This window comes from Heptranchias perlo, chromosome 13 (genome assembly GCF_035084215.1).
Source record: "Heptranchias perlo isolate sHepPer1 chromosome 13, sHepPer1.hap1, whole genome shotgun sequence".
NCBI lineage: Eukaryota > Metazoa > Chordata > Chondrichthyes > Hexanchiformes > Hexanchidae > Heptranchias > Heptranchias perlo.
This window is the reverse complement of record NC_090337.1, coordinates 5049150-5069660: the sequence shown is the minus strand read 5'-3', so window position 1 is coordinate 5069660 and position 20511 is coordinate 5049150. Positions and strand designations below refer to the sequence as shown.

General features: G+C 48.2%; 1 protein-coding gene across 3 annotated transcripts in view; it reads left to right on the top strand.

Annotated features, from left to right (window-relative positions):
- Positions 1-3786: 3786 nt before the first annotated feature.
- LOC137331231 (phospholipase D1-like) overlaps positions 3787-20511 on the top strand; it is a 154750-nt gene continuing 138025 nt past the window's right edge. For 2 of the 3 annotated variants that reach the window (XM_067994875.1, XM_067994873.1), the window contains exon 1: positions 19885-20075. The gene's annotated coding sequence lies outside the window, so the exon portion shown is untranslated. Of the gene's footprint in view, positions 3893-19884; positions 20076-20511 lie in introns of those variants that run through there. The other variant, XM_067994874.1, reaches the window with a different exon arrangement.

Genomic DNA, 20511 nt, shown 5'->3' with positions numbered 1-20511 from the left:
GGTACAGCACAGGTTAGATACAGAGTAAAGTTCCCTCTACACTGTCCCATCAAACACTCCCAGGGCAGTTACAGCACGGGTTAGATGCAGAGTAAAGCTCCCTCTACACTGTCCCATCAAACACTCCCAGGGCAGGTACAGCACGGGTTAGATATTAAAACTCCTTTAGAGTGCTTTATGGGAGTGTTTCAAAAGAGACATTAACCTATTGATTTTAAATGGATTAACCATTGGTGCAATAATGTTCGCTGGTTAGTTTGGAACCTTTACTGCGCCTTGTTTCAAATCTCTTTCACATCATTGTTTTCTGTGGTTGAAAATAATTTTTGAAGAAGAACAGGTCAGCGAATCAATTGCTGTGAGTGCAGGATATCTTGGGCTGTCTGAGCTATAGACTGGTCTTTCACAAGGGTCACACACAGGGGTGGTGACTGATGGTTTGATGTTTAGAAAGGTCCCAAACTGACCTTCCCATCGGTTCAGCTCCTTCAGAACAGGAGCTGCATAAATATCTACATCGAAGTACAATTTAAGTTACAGAGAATTACATCGAATTTACAGCACAGAAACAGGCCATTCGGCCCAACTGGTCTATGCTGGTGTTTATGCTCCACACGAGCCTCCTCCCTCCCTACTTCATCTCACCCTGTCAGCACATCCTTCTATTCCTTTCTCCCTCATATTTTTATTTAGTTTATCCACCATTCAATTAGATCATGGCTGATCTGACCCTCAACTCCAATGTTATCGATAAGTTATCAGCACTAAGTGCGATAAATTCAATTTCCATTGGCTAGGACTAGTTGGGATTGGTGCATCGGGGGTTCGGACGTACAGGGCTTTGGTTGAGCCAAACCTTGAGCACCATGTCCAGTTCTGGCCACTGAAATACAAAGGGAGAGAATCACGCCCTGGAATAGCGCGGAGAGGAGCCTTCAGCTGAATCCACAGGGACTGAGATAGGAGGGAAGGCTGGAGAGTATCGACCTCCTGAGGATTCTAAGCAGGTGACGGAGAGGTGACCTTACAGAGGTATAGAAGGTAGTGAAGGAAATGGAGAAGGTAATTCCGCAAAGTTACTTCACACTAAACCCTGAGAGTGAAAGAAGGAAATGATAAAAGAGTGAACTTGCATTTATATACAGCATCTGTCACAACCTCAGGATGTCCCAAAGCTCTTCGCAACCAATTAAGTACTTTTTTGATGTGTATTCACTGTTAGGAACAGGGACACACAAGCATTGGGATGTAGGAAACACAGCAGCCAATTTGCACACAGCAAGCTGCCACAAACAGCAATGAAATAATGACCAGATAATCTGTTTAAGTGATGTATATTAGCCAGGACACCAAGGAGAACTTCCCTGCTCTTCTTCAAATTGTGTCATGGATCTTTAATGTCTACCTGAGAGGGCAGACACGGCCTCAGTTTAACATCTTATCTGAAAGACGGCACCTCCAACAGTGCAGCACTCCCTCAGTACTGGCACTGGAGAGTCAGCCTTGATTATGTGCTCAAGTCTCTGGAGGGGGGGCTTGAACCCATGACCTGTCTGGCTCAGAGGCGAGAGAGCTGCCCACTGAGCCATGTAAGGAATCTTACAACACCAGGTCAGGTGACGAAGGAGAAAGCCTCTGAAAGCTTGTGATTTTCAAATAAAACTGTTGGACTATAACCTGGTGTTGTAAGATTCCTTACATTTGTCAACCCCAGTCCATCACCGGCATCTCCACATCACACACTGAGCCATGGCCATGAGAGTGGGATAAAGGGACACAGTTTAGTAAAAGGCAAATTTAGGAAAAGGATTTGTTCACACAGAAAGTGAGCAGTACAAGGAACAGACTTCCAGATTGGACTGTGCGGAGAACATCCATGGAACACTTTAAGAAAGAATTGGTCGCCATGATGAGCAGAATGCAGGGTCTTCCTGGATGGATGAGCAAAGATGGGCCGAATGGCCTTCCCCTCTTCCGTATTGACTGATGGTTCACAGATTTTTTTTATTCATTCATGGGATGTGGGCGTCGCTGGAAAGGCCGGCATTTATTGCCCATCCCGAAATTGCATTTCCTGATTCCATCCATTCTATAATTAGGCCCATTGGTTTTACAGCGACTGAGCAATTGAAAATCATTTAATTATGTGGAATAATCCAGGATTTATGGGGTACTCAGTTACTGGAGTACAGGGGTAATGGGGTACAAGGTTAATCAGGCACTGGGGTACAGCAGTACTCAGTTACTGGGGTAATGGGGTAATGGGGTACGGGGTACTCAGGCACTGGGTATTGGGGTACTGGGGTAATCAGGCACAGGGGTATTCAGATACTGGGGTACGGGGTTACTGGGGTAGTGGGGGACTCAGATACAGGGATACTAAGGTAATGGGGTACAGGGTACTCATGTACCTGAGTACAGGGGTATTTGGGTACAGGGGTAATGGGGTACAGGGGTACTCAGGCACTAGGATGCAGGAATAATCAGATACAGGCGTAGAGGGGCGCTCGGGTACTGGGGAACAGGGGCACTCAAGTACTGGGGTAATGAGGTACAGGGGTACTCAGGTACTGGGTTAGAGGGGTTCAGGGGTACTTGGTTACTGGGGTATGGGGTACTTCAGTATGGGGATACAGGGATACTCTGGTACTGGGGTATAGGAGTACTCAGGTACAGGGCTACTCAGGTACTGGGGTACAGGGGTAATGGGGTACAGGGGTAATGGGGTACAGGGGTATTCAGGTACTGGGGTACAGGGGTAATGGGGTACAGGGGTAATGGGGTACAGGGGTATTCAGGTACTGGGGTACAGGGGTAATGGGGTACAGGCGTATTCAGGTACTGGGGTTCAGGGGTAATGGGGTACAGGGGTAATGGGGTACAGGGGTATTCAGGTACTGGGGTACAGGGGTAATGGGGTACAGGCGTATTCAGGTACTGGGGTACAGGGGTAATGGGGTACAAGGGTAATCAGGCAATGGGGTACAGGGGTATTCAGTTACTGGGGTATAGCGGTGATCAGGTACTGGAGTACAGGGGTGCTTAGGTACAGGAGTGAGGAGTAATGGGGTACAGGGGTATTCAGTTACTGGGATACAACAGTAACCAGGAAGTGTGATATAAGGGTACTCAGGTACTGGGGTACAGGGGTAATGGGGTACAGGTGTACTCAGATACTGGGGTACTCAGGTATTGGGATACAGGGAGACACAGGTACTGAGTTACAGGGGTAATGGGATACTGGGGTACTCGGGTACGGGGTACTCAGGTATTGGGGTACAGGGAGACTCAGGTAGGGGGAATGGGGTACAGGGGTAATGGGGTACATGGTACTCAGGTATGGGGCTACAGGGGTACTCAGGTACAGGGGTAATGGGGTACAAGGGTACTCAGGTATTGGGGTACAGGGGTACTCAGGTACTGGGGTACAGGAGTAATGGGGTACAGAGGTACAGGGGTACTCAGGCACGGGTGTACAGGGGGACTCAGATACTGGGGTACAGGGGTAATGGGGTACAGGGGTAATGGGGTACAGGGGTACTCAAATACTGTGATCCTGGGGTAGTGAGATTCTGTGATGCTGATATAAAACCAGGCAATGGGTGAGAACATGTCCAGGAACTACAACAAACTCAGGGCTCCAGACGCTGATGCAAGAAAATAGTTAACAGGGGAATTTGAAAAACAGGCTGCTTGTAAAGTATTCGAGCTGTGGCTGGTCTATGAGCAGAGCAGGAACAGGGACGGGTCACACCGCACACTGTTTACACTTGGTGCTGTTATTATCGATCGGACAATCGGTCACTGTGAATCAGCCAGTTTTGGTGGAAGGAACTGCTCGAATTGCTGAACAGTTACTCTTACAAGGGTTGAAACTTCAGATTGGTGCAAGGTAAAGTTTTTTTTTGTACCAATTGCTGCCGTTGTACTCTCTGGGCAATTTGCTCCAATGCTGTGTTTTGGTTTTAAGTTTTCTCTTGTCTTTGGGGTACTGGAGAAACTAGACTCCAAAGTCAGTCGGAAAGGGGGAGGGTCACACGATGCAGGAAAGCAGTTTCACCCTGAAGGGAGATTAACCCTTCGAAGGACCGAGGGAAACAGTCACCCCCTCCGATCAATGTGATTGAAATTGTTTTGTTTATTCAGAGCACAAAGGGAGAAAGAAAGAGTTTGCGTTTCTACAGCGCCTTTCACAACCTCAGGATGTCCTAAAACACTTTACAGCCAGTGCGTCACTCTTTTTGAAGTGCAGTCGCAGTTGACATGTAGGCAAATGTGGCAGCTAATTTGCACACGGCAAGGTCTCACAAACGAGTTCTGAGTTAATCCCCCGCCTGTTTCTACCTATAGTTCTATTGTTGTCATTAATACTCCGGTAATGGTACTGCCGAGAGCGCCATCTCCTCGCTGAGATGCGGTAGCTGTTTCACCCTCTCATCCCTTATATCCCATTCTCGAAAATGTGTGTGAGCAGGCTATCCAACCATGGGGTGCGTTTATAGCCAAGCCCAATTCCAGCTTCACCTGATGTCCACATACAGACACGTGATCACACCACAACCACATACATGCACACACACACATCCATACACACAGACACACAAACACGTGGATGCACACACACAAACACACACAAACACATACATACTGACGCACTCACTCATGCACATGTGGATGCACACACACATCACACACACACACACACACACGCAAACACATACACACAGACGCACTCACCCAAACACACACACATACATACACACGGACACGCGCACATGCGTGCACTCGCACACACTCACACAAACGCATGCACACATCCATGCACACATACACAAATACACACACGTACATACACGCGGACATGCACACACGTACATGCATGCAGGCAAACACACAAACACATACACACATACATACACAAACACGGACACAAACGCATACATGGGTGCACGAACACACAGAGACAATTTTACAGCTGGGTTGTGCTCAGGATCAGCAAAACCTGTTTTATTTTTTTCCTCCTGAATCTTGGTTTAAGGTCAAATGACTGCAAAGGAAATAATTCTCCAGGGGTTAAGTGTCAGCACAGTGAGCTCGCCCAGCTCCAGGGGTTAAGCAAGATTTCAAAGAGCTCTTCATGGGGGAGGCGAAACTCCTGCTGGGCCGATAATTTTAGTAAGAAGGAGAAAGGTTGAGCCCGAAACAGGAAATATTTGACAGGAGAAGCTTCGTTGCTCAGTGAGCGCCTGCCAGCCAGCTCACTTTCCATTGTGCCAAGTTCCAGCTGTCCTCAGCTGAGGAATCAGGTGGGCGTCCTTGGTGACTCACAGGGTTTACTCAGTGAGGAAGTGAGGCCCCAGCGCCACTCCCTGGTCCAGGCGGAGATGGCTGAGCTGCAGCAGTCAGTCTCCGTGCCTCCCACGGGTTGGAGGGAATAAAACCCGGCTGGGTTCCTGCTCCTAATCACCACCCATGGGACCCCTGCTGGTGAGTACCTGGGTGACCAGACTTTACATACAATTACACAGAATGTACAGTGCAGAAACAGGCCACTGGGCTCAACTGGTCTGTGCCGGTGTTTATGCTCCACACGAGCCTCCTCCCTCCCCTCTTCATCTCACCCTATCAGCATGTCCTTCTATTCCTTTCTCCCGCATGTGTTTATCGAGCTTCCCCTTAAATGTATCTGTACTATTCACCTCAACCACTCCTTGTGGTAGCGAGTTCCACATTCTCACCACTCTCTGAGTAAAGAAGTTTCTCCTGATTTCCCTATTGGATTTATTAGTGACTATCTTATTTTTATGGCCCCTCGTTCTGGTCTCCCCCACAAGTGGGACCATTTTCTTTACGTCTACCCTCTCAAACCCTTTAATAATCTATCAGGTCACCCCTCAGTCTTTTTTCTAGAGAAAAGAGGCCCAGCCTGTTCAATCTTTCCTGATAGCAATATCCTCTCAGTTCTGGTATCATCCCAGTAAAACTTTTTTTGCACCTTCTCCAATGCCCCTATATCCTTTTCATAATATGGAGACCAGAACTGTTCACAGTGCTCCAAGTGTGGTCTAACAGATGCTTCCCATTGGTTGAACTGCCAACATTCACTGTCAACGTGCCCAGATGAAGAAAAGTCACTGGGTGGTCGACCAGTTAACGTTTCAGGTCGATGACCTTTCGTCCGAACTGGGTCTGCCTCGGTTTTCACACAAGGGCACGACTGAGGTGGGGGGGGGAATGAAAGAGTGCAAGAGAAAGAGGTGAAGGAATTAGATAGGCACGTTACCGTGGCAACAGGCCTACACACAGGCTCAATCCATCACATCTTTACAGAGTGTTTCTCGTCAATCTGTTGCAATCAAACCTTATTAGTTTCTCTTTTTTTAAAAAAAAACTTTATTACGCACGTGACGTTGGTAAAGCAGCATTTCAGAATCCCAAATAATTCACCCAGGGATTTGATCTTTGATCTCCGTCCTCGGGTGATTTTAAACTGAACCGCTCTGTTCTTAGATAGAAATGAAGAAACCAAAGGCTACCAAACATTTTTATCCCTGTATACGGTCACTTAACGTTAGGTGGACGCATCCCTTTAAATGTCCCCAGCACCCCCTAGCAAGCCTAGCTCCCAATGCCCTCGGGCCCAGAACCATCCGCAAACTGCAGCACCCTCTGTAAATTAAGCTGACTCCGATCAAATCAGATGACGGGGAGGGGGGGGTGATCAGCACCCTCAGTGATCAGGCGAGCCGTAGTAATGCGCCACTGTAATAATGTCCAATCGCTGGGAAAATCTGCGGCATGGATTCTTAGAGCACGAAAGGAGGCTATTCGGCCCATCATTGCTGTGCCGGCTCTTTGAAAGAGTACCCAATTAGTCCCACTTCCCCCCCACCCCCTGCTCTTTCCCCATAGCCCTGCAAATTTAACAATTGCTGCTTGTTCCCCGGCACCTGGTCGAGAGGGGACATTACTTGACGTGTGAGCTTTGACAACATATTCGACTGTGGAAGGCATCACCGCCGGACATGCGCTCAGACTCCCCGTGGGAATCAGGACCAGGAACCTGGGCTGGTTTTCCATTCCTTGGCCCAGGGGCACTGAGGCCAATTGTAAGGTGCCTAGTGCCATCCCAGCTGAGAGCAGCCGCTGTAGAACGTTCTGGGGGATGAACCAGGGATCGTTTTGGCAGATTTCGTTGGGCATGCGCCTGGGGCTATTGGACAGCTTGGGTGCAGCGAATATAGGAAACTGGGGCCAGGGGAGTGCAGGCCTCTGAGGGAGCCCGTCTGATGTTGCTGTATACACTGCACTCATGGGAGCCAACAACCCCAGGCATAGAACGAAAACTCTTAGGAACAGGAGGAGGCCATTCAGCCCCTTGAGCCTGTTCCGCAATTCAATTCAATCGTGGCTGATCTCTACCTCAACCCCATTTACCCACCTTTGCCCCATATCCCTCGATACCCTTACCCAACAAAAATCTATCGATCTCAGTCTTGAAAGCTCCAATTGACCCCCAGTGACCACAGCTTTTTGGGGGAGAGAGTTCCAGATTCCCACTCCCCTTTGTGTGAAGAAGAGCTTCCTGATTTCACCCCTGAACAGCCCAGCTCTAATTTTAAGGTTATGCCCCCTTGTTCTGGACTCCCCCCACCAGAGGAAATAGTTTCTCTGTATCTATCCTATCAAATCCTTCAATTATCTTAAACACCTCAATTAGATCACCCCCTTAATCTTCCATATTCAAGGGAATACAAGCCTAGTCTCTGCAACCCGTCCTCGTAATTGAACCCTTTTAGCCCCGGTATCATTCTGGTGAATCTGCGCTGCCCCCCCTCCAAGGCCAATCTATCCTTCCTGAGGTGCGGTGCCCAGAACTGAAGGCAGTGTCTCCAGATGAGGTTTGACCAGAGCTCTGTAGAGCTGAAGCATAACTTCCTCCTCTTTGTATTCCAGCCCCCTCGAGATAAAGGCCAACATTTGATTACTTTTTGTACCTGTCCACTAGCTTTTAGTGATTTTGATACTTGTACTCTGGACTAATAATCTGGAGTCATGAGTTCAAATCCCGCCATGGCAGCTGGGGAATTTAAATTCAATTAATTAAATAATAAATCTGGAATGAAAAAAACCTGGTATCAGTAATGGTGGCCATGAAACTACCAGATTGTCGTAAAAACCCATCTGGTTCACTCATGTCCTTTAGGGAAGGAAACCTGCCGTCCTTACCCGGTCTGGCCTATATGTGACTCCAGACCCACAGCAACGAGGTTGATTCTCAATCGCCCTCTGAAATGGCCTAGCAAGCCTCTCAGTTGTACAATCTCACCACACGGACTGCAGCAGTTCAAGAAGGCGGCTGACAACCACCTTCTCAAGGGCAATTAGGGATGGGTAAATAAATGCCGGCCTCGCCAGTGACGCCCACATCCCAAGAACGAATTTAAAAAAAACTCTCAAATCCCTTTGTTCTTCAACAGTTCCTCGTTTCCCACCATTAAGAAAATATTTGTTGGTTTTTCTTAGGTCCAAAGTGGATGACCTCACACTTCCCCACATTCAACTCCGTCTGCTGCTACCGTTTGGTGCACTCACTCAGTCTCTCTGTGTCCCTTTGCAACTCTCTGCTCCCTTCCGCACAAGTTACCGTCCCTTCTAACTTCCGTAGGCTGGTTAATTGTTTGATTGCAAAAGTACTGGAGGTTTTACAAACTATGTGTTGCTATTCCAATAATGAGATCAAGTCGCTGATACTCAACGATCGAGCTCCCTACCCCACTGTAAGGTGAGAAAGTTGCAAAATCTAGAAGGGCTTTTATTGGACAATAAACACTTCTCAGTTATTCAAATGCTTTCAAGTAATAAAATTCCAATGCCAAATGTTTACTCCCAATCTCCCCCTTTATTGCTGTTTTCCGAAGTCTCTCCGCTCCGCTCCTGAAAGGGCTGACTCCTCTCCTGCGGCACAGATCCCCAGGCGGCCATTCTTGATGACGGTGAGGAAGAGACAATGGGCTATTCCACCGCGGGAGGCATCACGGTCAATCACGACCCTGGTCCTCACCCTGCATCCATTCACACGCGCCTCACGCCCAGCGATGGTGAGCAGGCACCCGGGATAGTTTCACAGGGAGCACTGAGGTGCTAGTTGGCTCCACACCTCAGGTCAGCTAACTAAGGGCAGGTCGGGGATTGAACCTAGGTGCCCTCCTGGTCTGGTCTGTACAGCGCAGTGTCACTGACCTATTGTGGGGGGGGGAGAGGGGAAGGGGAGAAGGGAGTTGCTCGCAGTCCTCTTGTCAAGAACTGCATGCCTCTGGGCAGTGTTGTGACAATATAGTCATTGTTCTTCAGTAATGGTGCCTGTTTTCAGACTATCGATGGGCGCAGAGGCTGCAGGTTTTGGAGAGTAATTCAATCCTCCCTAACGACGGTTATCATTTATCTTTACAACCCCTAAAAATGTTTTTCAAGTGTTTTCGTCTGTAAAGAGTTGGAATATTGAACCCGCTGGGAGCTTCACGTCCAAGCACAAAGGTTGGAATTGAGAGATAAGGAGAGGTGTGCTGTGAAACTAGTGTCACAGGGAGAGATATTCACAACCGCATTTTAGACCCTGTATTACCCCCTCTCCCCCGCCCGCACCCCTGCCCCCACCCCGGTCCCCAGCCCCCGATCACTACCAGGACTCGACTGCTGTTTCTTCAAAGGGTTCGATCCTGGTTGGCGAGGATTTTGTGCCAATACTGACTGCGCTCGTATCAAGCTCCTCTCTGGGTTATTATGATGCTGGAGTTGACGTCTGGAAGCACGTCTTCACACAAAGGGGAGTGGAAATCTGGAACTCTCTCCCCTAAAAAAGCTGTTGAGGCTGGGGGTTCAATTGAAAATGTCAAAACTGAGATTTATAGATTTTTGTTAGGCGAGGGTTTTAAGGGTTATGGAACCAAGGCGGGTAGATGGAGTTAAGATACAGATCAGCCATGATCTAATTGAATGGCGGAACAGGCTTGAGGGGCTGATTGGCCTACTCCTGTTCCTATTTTCCAATGTTCCTAACCCGAACAGGGCTCCTGTGTTAGGCGTCTGGGTGAGAATCATGTCGCTTGGCACTCCTACCCTCTATTTTCTTCCTCTTTGTCTGCCGTAATTGAATCTTGACTGGGTAGGGCTCCATTGGCATTGTCTGCCCGCTTGTATCTCTTCCAAGTGCCCATTCTCCAGAGCTGATCCATGACACGGGAACAGGGGGAGGCCATTCAGCCCCTCGGGCCTGTTCCGCCATTCAATTAGATCACGGCTGATCTGCACCTCGACTCCATTTTCTTGCATTAGCTCCATATCCCTTGATACCCTTACCCAATGAAAATCAATCGATCTCAGTCTTGAAAGCTCCAATTGATCCCCAGCGCCCACAGCCTTTTTGGGGGGGAGAGAGTTCCAGATTTCCACTCCCTTTTGCGCGAAGAAGTGCTTCCTGATTTCACTCCTGAACGGCCTAGCTCTAATTTTAAGATTATGTTCCCATGTTCTTGATTCCCCCATCAAGGGATATTGAGCAAAGGCTGGTAAATGGGATCGAGCCTTGATCTGGTGGATGGTGGAACAGACTCGAGGGGCTGAATGGCCTCCTCCTGTTCCGATGTTCCTAGAAGCCCCCTCAGCATCTGCCATCTCCAGGTTAAAAGGAAAGTTTAGTAGTTAAACAGTTGAAGTAGAATCAAAATTTTTGTATTAATTGCAGAGATCATGGCCAGTTTCGTTGAGTGAGTTATATTGCTTCAGAAAGATTGAGGCAAACCTTTGTGATCAACAGATTGCTCTCATCGACGACTGGTTTTACTTTTTTCCCCTGGTACTACAGCTTGGGCTTTTGAGTATAAAATCAACTATTTATTAGAAGCTCTGGTTCACTCTCACATGTACAGGGGGATATAGACAGGCTGGGTGAGTGGGCGGAGATTTGGCAGATGCAATACAATATTGGAAAATGTGAGGTTATGCACTTTGGCAGGAAAAATCAGAGAGCAAGTTATTATCTTAATGGCGAGAAACTGGAAAGTACTGCAGTACAAAGGGATCTGGGGGTCCTAGTGCAAGAAAATCAAAAAGTTAGTTTGCAGGTGCAGCAGGTGATCAAGAAGGCCAACGGAATGTTGGCTTTTATTGCTAGGGGGATGGAATATAAAAACAGGGCGGTATTGCTGCAGTTATATAAGGTATTGGTGAGACCGCACCTGGAATACTGCATACAGTTTTGGTGTCCATACTTAAGAAAAGACATACTTGCTCTCGAGGCAGTACAAAGAAGGTTCACTCGGTTAATCCCGGGGATGAGGGGGTGGACATATGAGGAGAGGTTGAGTAGATTGGGACTCTACTCATTGGAGTTCAGAAGAATGAGAGGCGATCTTATTGAAACATACAAGATTGTGAAGGGGCTTGATCGGGTAGATGCGGTAAGGATGTTCCCAAGGATGGGTGAAACTAGAACTAGGGGGCATAATCTTAGAATAAGGGGCCGCTCTTTCAAAACTGAGATGAGGAGAAACTTCTTCACTCAGAGGGTAGTAGGTCTGTGGAATTTGCTGCCCCAGGAAGCTGTGGAAGCTACATCATTAAATAAATTTAAAACAGAAATCGACAGTTTCCTAGAAGTAAAGGGAATTAGGGGTTACGGGGAGCGGGCAGGAAATTGGACATGAATTTAGATTTGAGGTTAGGATCAGATCAGCCATGATCTTATTGAATGGCGGAGCAGGCTCGAAGGACCGATTGGCCTACTCCTGCTCCTATTTCTTATGTTCTTATGTATGTAAGAGGAGCTGCATTTTAGTTCAAGAATACGTGCTGGCCCTGTCGATCTTTTCTCCAGCATTTTCTCCCCTCTCGTGCAACCGTTAACTCCTCATCATGGTACAGTTTCTGTCTCGAGATTCCCCCCTCTAAGAGGTCGTCGTTCAGGTGCAACCCTTGACAGATATGACTTCAGACTGGAGAAGCAGGGATTGTTCTCTTTAGAGCAGAGAAGATTGCGGGAAGACTTAACAGTGGTGTTCAAAATTACGAGGGGTAAATGAGGAGAAACTGTTTCCAGTGGCAGGAGGGTCGGTAACCAGAGGTCACAAATTTAAGGTAATTGGCAAAAGAACCAGAGGGGAGATGAGGAGAATTTTTTTTTTGCTCAGCGAGTTGTTATGATCTGGAATGCGCTGCCTGAAAGGGCGGTGGAAGCAGATTCAATAATATCTTTCAAGAGGGAATTGGATAAATACTTGAAAAGGAAAAATTTGCAGGGTGATGGGGAAAGAGCAGGGGAGCGGGACTGATTGGATAGTTCTTTCAAAGAGCCGGCACAGACACGATGGGCCGAATGACCTCCTTCAGTGCTGTAAGATTCTGTAATTCTATGACAGTGCATTGTGACAAGCTATTCAACTGCAGGAGGAGGCATTGAGTCACGTTCAATTTCCAGCAGGCATTACTGAACTGTAATCAGGAGTAGGGACCGATGATGGGCGGGGGGGGGGGGGCGGGGGGGGCGTCAAGGAGGTCATGACCTAGGGTCGCCAACTCTGGTTGGACATATTCCCGGAGGTTTCATCGCATGACCTCCTGCTTCCAGCCAGCCCACCCCCACACTCCCGCCATTGGTTGCCCAACACGTCCATCGTCCCAATGCTCCACCTTCCCCACGGCCAATTAGAAAGCGAATAGACACCGTTACTCGATTGGACGATTCTTGACTGTCAATCAAACAACATTTTTCCCCCATCTCCAATATTTTTATAATTAATAAACAAAAGTGTTGACAGAAAGTAGGCCTTTGGTTTGTCTCTCCTGGGTTGTTGCTCCCAGCAGTGTCTTCAATTCCTGGAGACTCCAGGGCAATCCTGGAGGGTTGGCAACCCCGATCATGACTTCCCCACCCCACCTCAGACCCCATCCCGCCCCACTTCATCCCCCACTCCACCCCACCCCACCCCACCTCAGACCCCATCCCACCCCACTTCATCCCCCACTCCACCCCACCCTACCCCCCATCTCACCCTCACCCCACCCCTCACCCCTCACCCCACCCCCAGTTGGTTAAACCCAGCTCCATCACCGGGAGGATCCCTGGCCAATTTGATTCCTTATGGTGACCCCCAGACCACGCTGCCCACTGGAGATTAGCCACTGCAGTGCCAGTTAGGGGTCAAACCGTGTCAAATGGACTGAACTTGTGAAAATCTTAACTCCTGATGTGGTTGATCTAGATTCATTTTGCAATGAGTTTCGTTCGATTTGGTTCTGACTTCGAACCGAACGCTTCCCAGCAAGTTCTCAATTGTAATCTCAAAAAATGAAATCAAATCTTGTGGCTGTATGGATGAAGTCACTGACTGGCGAGACACCAGACCACACAGACCAGGACTGTGCCAGGTTCATTCTCTCCCACTCTGGGCTAAGCTAGCTGATCGCAGCACTCTGGGACAGTGTTAAGGCCGTAACCATCTTGGCGTTTCCCCTTTTCCCGCTTTTTCCCCCTTTGCCCAAGGGTTTTACGGTTAGTGGTGTTGGTTGAAGGATAAATATTGGCCAGGACACCGGGGAGAACTCCCCTGCTCTTTGAAAATAGTGGTCGTGGGATCTTTAATGTCCACCTGAGAGGGCGGACGGGGACTCGGTTTAACATCTCATCCGCAAGACAGCAACTCCGGCAGTGCGGCACTCCCTCAGTGCAGCACTCCCTCAGTGCAGCACTGGAGTGTCAGCCTGGATTAAGTAACTTCAGGAGAGCGAGGGAGAAAACATGGAATTGGGGGCATGGGGAGGAGGGTTGGGCAAGGAGGACTATTACAGGGTGGACGCAACCCAGTTTTAGTTTTAATCCAGTGGAAGGGTGTGGTCACCCTGTTACTCCTTCAAACCGTTCAAATTGTGCGTTACAGCTGTGCAGATAATCAGATCCATGTGTCTTGTGGATATTTTTTTTTCTTCTAAAACTGTAATGTCCCTCTCGGCTGTCAGCCCAGAGTGAGACGCAGTAGGTGCCAAGAATATGTAGCCCCGCTTATTTTTCAACTGGCTGCTGTTTGTCGGTCAATGCTGGAATGTCCGGGCCAAATGCCATGATGATTACAAGCCAATAAAGGCCACAAGATTGTGTTCCCACAGAACTGCAGCTCACTGCCACACTAAACCACTCCCAGCTTCGCCCCTGAGATAGGCTAGAGCTACGGCAGTTCGGCACAGACATGTAGTCGTGCGGTCCCGGGATAGTGAGGGGTACAACAACAACAACTTGCATTTATACAGCGCCTTTAACGTAGTAAAAACGTCCCAAGGCGCCTCACAGCAGCGATTATCAAACCATAAAATTTGACACCGAGCCACATAAGCAAATATTAGGACAGGTGACCAAAAGCTTGGTCAAAGAGGTAGGTTTTAAGGAGCATCTTAAAGGAGGAGAGAGAGGTAGAGATGGGGAGAGGTTTAGGGAAGGAATTCCAGAGCTTAGGGCCCAGGCAGCTGAAGGCACGGCCGTCAGTGGTGGGGCAAAGGGGGACACCAGGCAGTTCATTACAGGGGAGAGTAAGGGATCAGAAAAAGACTTTGTGATCCATCGAGCCAGTCCCAAACACTACCACCCTGTCAATCATCCAGTCCCTCAAATATCCATCCAATTCCCCCTTCAGTTTTCTCCCGATTCTCTGCCCCCTCCGCTCCCTGGGCGCTCCAGCCTACACATTCACTCCAGTAGTTCAATCTAAACTAATGTAAGGAATCTTACAACACCAGGTTATAGTCCAACTGTTTTATTTGAAAATCACAAGCTTTCGGAGGCTTTCTCCTTCATCAGGTGAAGTGTGTTCTTCTAACCTTAAACCTGTGTCTCTGGCTCTAGACCAGTATTGTCCAATAGAATCATAGAATTATAGAAAGATTACAGTATGGAAGGAGGCCATTTGGCCCATCGAGTCTGCGCTGGCTCTCTGCAAGAGCAATCCAGCTAGTCCTACTCCCCCACCCTTTCCCCGTAGCCCTGCAATTTTTTTCCTTTCAAGTACTTATCCGATTCCCTTTTGAAGGCCATAATTGAATCTGCCTCCACCACCCCCTCGGGCAGTGCATTCCAGATCCTAACCACTCGCTGTGTAAAAAAGTTTTTCTTCATTTCACCTTTGATTCTTTTGCCAATCACCTTAAATCTATGTCCTCTGGTTCTTGACCCTTCCGCCAATGGGAACAGTTTCTCTCTATCTACTCTGTCTAGACCCTTCATGATTTTGAACCCCTCTATCAAATCTCCTCCCAACCGTCTCTGTTCCAAGGAGAACAACCCCAGCTTCTCCAGTCTATCCACATAACTAAAGTCCCTCATCCCTGGAATCATTCTAGTAAATCACTTCTGCACCCTCTCTAAGGCCTTCACATCTTTCCTAAAGTGTGGTGCCCAGAACTGAACACAATACTCCAATTGTGGCCGAACCAGTGTTTTATAAAGGTTCATCGTGACTTCCCTGCTTTTGTACTCTATGCCTCTATTGATAAAGCCCAGGATCCCGTATGCTTTTTTAACCACTTTCTCAACCTGCCCTGCCACCTTCAACGATTTGTGCACATTTACCCCCAGATCGCTCTGTTCCTGTACCCCTTTTAGAGTTGAGCCCTCGAGTTTATATTGCCTCTCCTCATTCTTCTGACCAAAATGTATCACTTTGCATTTTTCTGCGTTAAATTTCATCTGCCACGTGTCCGCCCATGCCACCAGCCTGTCTATATCCTCTTGAAGTCTATCACTATCCTCCTCACTGTTCACTACACTTCCATGTTTTGTGTCATCTGCAAATTTTGAAATTATGCCCTGTACACCCAACTCCAAGTCATTAATGTATATCAAGAAAAGCAGTGGTCCCAGCACTGACCCCTGTGGAACACCACTGTACACCTCCCTCCAGTCCGAAAAACAACCGTTCACCACTACTCTCTGCTTCCTGTTACTTAGCCAATCTGTATCCAAATATTGCTACTGCCCCCTTTATTCCATAGGCCGCAATCTTGATGATAAGCCGACCATGTGGCACTTTATCAAACGCCTTTTGAAAGTCCATATACACCACATCAACTACATTGCCCTCATCGACCCTCTCTGTTACCTCATCAAAAAACTCTATCAGGTTAGTTCAACACGATTGGCCTTTAACAAATCTGTGCTGGCTTTCCCTAATCAATCCACACTCATCCAAGTGACGATTAATTCTTTCCCGGATTATCATTTCTAAGTTTCCCCACAACTGAGGTTAAACTGACATTAGTCAGTAGCCACACGTGGGAATCCAGATGCAGCGAATTCCACTTCTGATTAGTAATTGAGTAATAGACGCCGTTGTTGGTCATGTGATCTCCATACTCATATTCACACGGCGTGCGCATAGGAACTTTAAACTTTTTGTGCGTTTGTTGGTAAATAGTATGTGTCAGTGTTAGTGTCAGCCGCGGCTCAGTGGGCAGCACTCTCGCCTCAGAGACAGAAGGTCGTGGGTTCGAGTCCCATTCCAGAGACTTCAGCCCCATAATCCAGGCTCATACTCCCAGTGCAGTAGTGAGGGAGTGCTGCACTGCTGGAGATGCTGTCTTTCGGGTAAGATGTTCAACTAATGCCCCGTCGGCCCTCTCAGGTGGAGGTAAAAGACCCAGAGCCCTGTTTGAAGAAGAGCAGGAGAGTTCTCCTCAGTGTCCTGGGGTAATATTTATCCCTGAAACAACATCACTACAAACAGGTGATCAGGTCATTATCACATTGTTGTTTGAGGGACCTTCCTGTGCACAAATTGGCTGCCTTGTTTCCCTACATTACAACAGTGACTAAACTTCAAAAGTATTTCATTGGCTGTAAAGTGCTTTGGGACATCCTGAGGTCGTGCCAGGCACTATAGAAATGAAGGATGTACTTCCGACAGTGCTGATTGCATTCCTCAGTGCTGACACTGGGAGTGCAATCATTGGCGTCAGTTGCTTTTAGAGCCCGGGGTAATTCTGTGAATGACGCACTACCCTCAGGGAGCTATGCTCAGAGACAGTGTGGGCCCAATTCACCGGCCCACAGTCCCACCAACCCTGTCTCCGTCCTGGGGGAGGGAAGGTGGGTTCTGGAGTCAGTCCTGGGGTGGAGCGCCTCCCAGATGGTGCGGACTGGCGGTCCAGAGTCGCTGAAAGTTTCCCCCAGCCTTTCTCTTTTTGTCCGTTGTTCCCCAGCTGCGATTTCAGCCCCCTCATCCTCGCCCCTCCCCAGCCGCCCCTCGCAGTTCGTGCGACGTGTGGGGAAATGTCTCACGGTCCCGATTGCTCAGGACCTTCTTTCCACACACCACAACTTTGCAACAAAATTGTGCAACGGTTCTCAGGAAAGAACTGTGCAACTGAACATCAGCCCCGGCCTTTCGGGACTTGGTCGACTCGATCTTGTACAATATTTCCTCATCGTCTTTGTAGCGTCATCTCCTCCACCAGTGGCCATGTTGGGTGCAGATCCCTGAGGCCTTTCTTAAAATCAATTCTCAGGATGTTGGCATCACTGGCAAGGCTGGCATTTATTGCCCATCCTCTAGTTGCTCCCTGCAAAGGTGGTGATGGGCCACCTTCTTGAAAAACTGCAGTTTGGGAGGTGTTTCATTCTTTGTAGTGGTTTTATACAACTGAGTGTCTTGCTGGGTCACTTCTGAGGAGAGTTAAGTTTTAACCACATTGGTGTGGAATTGGAGTCACACATAGGCCCAGTCCAGGTAAGGACAGCAGGTTTCCTTCCATTAAAGGACATTAGTGAACTAGTTGGGTTTTCATGACAATCTGATAGTTTCATGGTCACTTTTACTGATACTAGATTTTTCAGACTGAAGTTGAATTCTCAAACTGTTGTAGTGGGATTGGAACTCAGGTTCTTTGGATTAATTAGACCAGTAACATAACCACTAACCCACTGTACCCGGTCCCTGTTTGGTGTGAACGTTGGAGATTAACTTCACTTGCGAGGCTGCTTGGGTGTTGGTGGGTCTTAAGTCTCAGTGTGACTGAGTTGATGGCACTCTCATGGTGTGAGTCAGAAGGTCGTGGGTTCGATGCCCATTCCAGAGATCTCAGCACATAATCTAGGCTGGCACTTTAGCGTAGTACTGAGGGTTGTCTGTCGGATGAGACGTTAAACCGAGGCCAGTCCAAGTGCATGCAAAAGATCCCACGGCACTATTGGAAGAAGAGAAGGGCCGTCCTCCCCAGCCTCCTGGACCGTATTCCTCCCTCAGCCAACATTACCAAAAGAAGTCAACTGGTCACTTATTCCTTTTGCTGTTTTTGGGACCTTGCTGTGCGCAAATTGGTTACCACGTTTGACTACATAACAGCGACTGTACGTCAGGAAGTGCTCTTTGGGGCATCCTAGTGATGTGAAAGGCGCTATATAAACATTCCCTATGTTTCTTATGTTCTTGTGTTTCTTATAAACGTAAGTTGTTGTTGTTGCTGCTCTTGTCCCTCTCCGTGGTAGACGTCACGGGGAGGGAGGTGCTGTCAAAGTAAACCCTGGTGAGTTGCTGGTAGTTTTGGTCGCCCTCCCCTAATTCCAGCCACTCCCACGAAATTCTGAAGACCTCCTGGGAAGGACCTTGGGACATTTTTGCCATGTTAAAGGTGGTTTACAAATGTTAAATTGGCAAGTGCAACAACAACAACTTGCATATATATAGCGCCTTTAATGTAGTAAAATGTCCCAAGGCGCTTCGCAGAAGTGATTATCAAACAAACTTTGACACCGAGCCACAGAAGGGGATATTAGGACTTGTGACCAAAAGCTTGGTCAAAGAGGTAGGTTTTAAGGAGAGTGTTAAAGGAGGAGGGAGAGGTGGAGGGGTTTAGGGAGGGAATTCCAGAGCTTAGGGCCCAGGCAGCTGAAGGCACGGCCGCCAATGGTGGAGCGATGAAAATCGGGGATGCGCAAGAGGCCAGAATTGGAGGAGCGCAGAGATCTCGGAGGGTTGTAGGGCTGGAGGAGGTTACGGAGATAGGGAAGGGGCGAGGGTCATGGAGGGATTTGAAAACAAGGATGAGAATTTTTAAAATCGAGGCGTTCCCGGACCGGGAGCCAATGTAGGTCAGCGAGCACAGGGGGGTGATGGGAGAACGGGATTGGAATCCAGATTGGAATGACAGTAATCCTATCCCTTTCTCTCGGTGTAGTATGTCTGCATTTCTCGGAAAGACTTGAACCCTTCTTCAGTGGGCCAAGGCACTGATATGTTGTGGTGTTTGCTGACTCTGGTTTCTTCCTTCTCTCACTTCCTGTACTTACTAGACCTCCTCCTTCCATCGGAGGGCAGTGTATTCAAATTCTCCCCACCTAACGCTGTCCAACTTTGTTTCCAACTGAAGGTTTTTCACAGCAATGAAAACTTCATTCTTTCCATCACAATTCGGTCGACGGTAAAAACCTCATGCGATGCCAAGTCACCTCTATGAGTGTAAAATACCATCCTGACTGAGGAACGGTGTCTAAGAGGCTCTGTGTGATTCATTATGTCCTCAACTGCTTCGCAAGATGAATTATCTCTCAGCCACACCACTCTCCATTTTTTGCACTTCCCAGTAAAAACCTCACAGGATGGATTAACAGGTCATGGTTCCTGTTATTTCGCAAACTTTAAATCTCTCTTAAAACCCCAAATAAAACCAGAAGCCAGCTGGAGAATAACTGCTGTACTTAAACTGAAGTCTAATTGCCGCCACTTTCACGCCACAAAAAGCAGGAGAGGACGGAGTAATTCCTGAGCCAAAAGTTGGGTGGGCTTTGAGGTGGGAGGGACTATGAGGAAGCACTGCCTCTTTGGGAGTCGACTTTGCCCAGAGTGGGTGAGGTTACAACTACAGCTCATTGCTGCACTGCAGATTGTGGATAAATTAAGAGCAGAGGACAGCTGATCTGGTTTCTTTGTGAAAATCGTCAGGATTTTAACAGGAACTTTCAGTCTCCTCACCTTGTGCTTTCTCTCTCTGGGATTGGAGTGTGCAACATGGAGTCAAGGGTCCGACTGAGTTCACAGGTTAGTGTTGGTGGCAGTCTCTCTCTATCTCTCTCTCTCTCTCTCTTTCTCCCTGTCGTTTCTCTCTCACTTGCTGGCAAACCTATGTTATTTATTGCTATTCAAAGGCAGTCTTCAGTTGTGGAATATAAGCATCTACCGGCCAGTTTATTACAGCCTGTCCTTTCCCAATCCCGTCCCTTCCCTCTCCCAATCCCGTCCCTTCCCTCTCCCAATCCCATCCCTTCCCTTTCCCAATCCCGACCCTTCCCTTTCCCAATCCCATCCCTTCCCTCTCCCAATCCCATCCCTTCCCTCTCCCAATCCCATCCCTTCCCTTTCCCAATCCCAACCCTTCCCTTTCCCAATCCTGTCCCTTCCCTTTCCCAATCCCATCCCTTCCCTTTCCCAATCCCGACCCTTCCCTTTCCCAATCCCGTCACTTCCCTTTCCCAAT